Below are 2938 nucleotides of genomic sequence, written 5' to 3'. Positions count from 1 at the left end.
TGCACGTTATAGCTGAAAACCCAGAATCAGACAGGTCAAGTAACTTGTTCAAGGTCACAAGACTATGAACAGAGAACTTTTTAGCTCACTGACTCCAGATTTTCTAGCTCAAACACAGAATGATTTTTTTCCAATCCTCTCTCATGCCTCCTAGAATAGTATTGTACTGCATGGTGTAATTGATGACCTGACTCCCATTAATAGATATTCTGAAATAGTTGAGATAAACTACCAGCTTAAATTAATTTTTCCATTATACATTTTGGCAGTAAGAAGTATATTTGGTTAAAAAAATAAATGCCCCAGCTCTTCTGACAGAAATTGGTTTGGTAGAAAAGTAGTAAAAAAAAAAAAATGCAATTATGCTGTCACAAATGGTCCCCAATGAAACAGTTCCCAGGAATGTCCTCTAACACGTAGGCCCCTCAGACTAGCTTATTTTTGGTAGCAGAGTGGCAGGCAGCAAGCACATTTTTAAAATAATAATCCCTGAATGTCCTAGGAACTTATCACATTGAAGAAATGTGGCTGTAGATATGCTTTCATGTACAGTCTTCACCTGTCAAAATGAGATTGCACACGTCTCTATATTGCTACAGTTTTAAGACAGTCACAAACCTTGGTCCTAAGTTTGTGAATTAAAAGGTGTCTAAATTTTTTTTTTTAATCCCCTAAATAATTTGTTTATGACCAGTAAGTTTCCACCAGGTGTGATAAAATACATTCTTTGGAGGACAGCAGAAAAGCCCTGGGTTCTGTACGAACAATGCAGAATGACTCAGACAGCAAAGTCACATGGATAAAGGAGGAAATGCCACAATGCTAGATGGGTCCTCCCAGTTGATTGTTTCTGAAAAATAGCTCCAGTTTAAAAAAAAAAATTACTTTCCTTGATATGGTAAGTAGCCACATAAAAACATTATTTCCCATCTTCTCTGATCTCCAAAGTTGATCTCTCCCTGAAAAGGGGAGAACTTGTTCATGATCTTCAGTTAACTCAGTGAGTCTTCAATGGATCAAGGAAAAACATCTTTGTAACTTTGACTTCATCCTCTTCCATAAAAATAGAGAACAATGGGGGAACACAGAAAGGATGAACTACAGTCAACTGCTGACACCACAGTGGAAGAAATGATAGAAACACAGACATTGGATGAGGAACACCAGGGCCCACAGCCACTGACAGCCATACAGCAGCTGATGTGCATCCGCCAACTAAAAAAATGAATGAGAAGCAATTCTGTCAATTTGAGCAAATGCTGAAAGGCACATCCAACCTACCTCAACCTATATAAAAGAGGAGAGAGAAAAATATTACAACAAATGCTTGAAAAGTCCTCATTCTCAAATCTCACACACACACACACCTCCCACCCCTCCACACACACAAGGTAAAATGTACCCTTCACTAAAAAAAGTCTTTTTTTATGAAGATGCAAAATCTCTTAAATACCAGGACTTGCTTGAGTTGAATCCAAGGATAGGTGAGAGGTGGGAGGGGCTCAGGAGAGTATGTCCCTAAAAGTTCTTTAATGATGTTAATGTATATTCTTCAACTTCCCTAGTGACCACATCCTGGAGGTGTCCCCTGGAGTCACGTCAAGTTTGTTGGATAGAAAACAATCCAGACTACCCTAGGTCAGAATGGTTTCAGAATGACCTTGAAGCTAGATTAGGTATGGTGACCTTGATGTGTCCTCCAAACTAAAGGAGAGTTAGCCTAGGGAGCTCTTTAGAATTGCTTTTTAATTCTATTAAGTTTAGCCCTTACAAATGCTCCATAATTGTTCAGTTGACACTTTTACAGTGCACTAATTTGTCTTTGTGGCCACTGAGTACAATACACAGAATTCTCAGTTATCCTCAAATAACTGAGAGAAAAGAAATTAAGAACTCTGTGTTACAGAGCAACAGGTTATTTTGTGTGGGTGGGAGGGTGATCTTTAAAGAGGACAGCAGAGTACAATCTGTACAATGAGTACTCAATGCACTATGCAGCTTTGTTGTACACCAGAACTGAAGCAGTGTCCATCATCACACAATGCAATGCCATGTGCAGGTAAGTCCACAATGTATGTCCTATTCTAACATCTCCACTGAACTCCAGACTTCTGTATCACATTATCTCCTTGACTGCTCTACTTAAGATACCTAAGAGTCATTTCAAACTAATCCAGTCCAAAAGCAAGCAACACCCCCAAACTGGCTGGTTTCCCAATCTTCATTATGCCAGTAAACCAGTTGTTCATTCACCCAGTTACCTAAGCCAAAATCCTTAGAGTCATCCTTGACTTTAATTTTTCATATCATATATTCTGTGTATCAAAAAAATTATTTCAGGGGTGACTGGTTAGCTCAGTTGGTTAGAGCGTGGTGCTGATAAGACCAAGGTTGCCAGTTGGATCCCTGCATGGGCCACTGTGAGCTGCGCCCTCCCTAAAAGAGTCAACTATGCCATTGTAGCATGAAAGCAGTGTGTGACCAATGAACATGGCTGTTCCCCAATAAAATTTTTTTTAAAAAATTCTTTCAGATGTACTTTCAAAATATACTCCAAATTTCACTACTCCTTTTTACCTCCACCCCCACCATTCCAGTTCGAAGCACCCTCACCGGGTACCAGGACTACCAAAATAGCCTCCTGCCACCGTGCTGCTTGCTCTTGAATCCACCCCGTATAACAGACAGAAGGATACTACTCAAATATAAGTCCACTCATGTTATCCTCCTGCTTAGTACCCCCAACGGCTGCTCATCACACTGTGCAATAGCAAAAATGTTAGCATGCCCTCCAAGTCTTCAATCTAGTTCCTGGCTACCTCTGTGAAGACATCTCCATATCCTCCTCTCCAGCCTATCTCCCCTCCCTGTTACTCATTCCTACCAGGCTGACCGCCATGAGTATTCCCAAGTACACGCCCTCTTCACTCTTCCAGTT

The sequence above is a fragment of the Hipposideros armiger genome, unplaced genomic scaffold (genome assembly GCF_001890085.2).
Source record: "Hipposideros armiger isolate ML-2016 unplaced genomic scaffold, ASM189008v1 scaffold_98, whole genome shotgun sequence".
In the NCBI taxonomy this organism is placed as follows: Eukaryota; Metazoa; Chordata; class Mammalia; order Chiroptera; family Hipposideridae; genus Hipposideros; species Hipposideros armiger.
The sequence above is the reverse complement of the archived record's forward strand: the minus strand, read 5'-3'. Positions refer to the sequence as shown.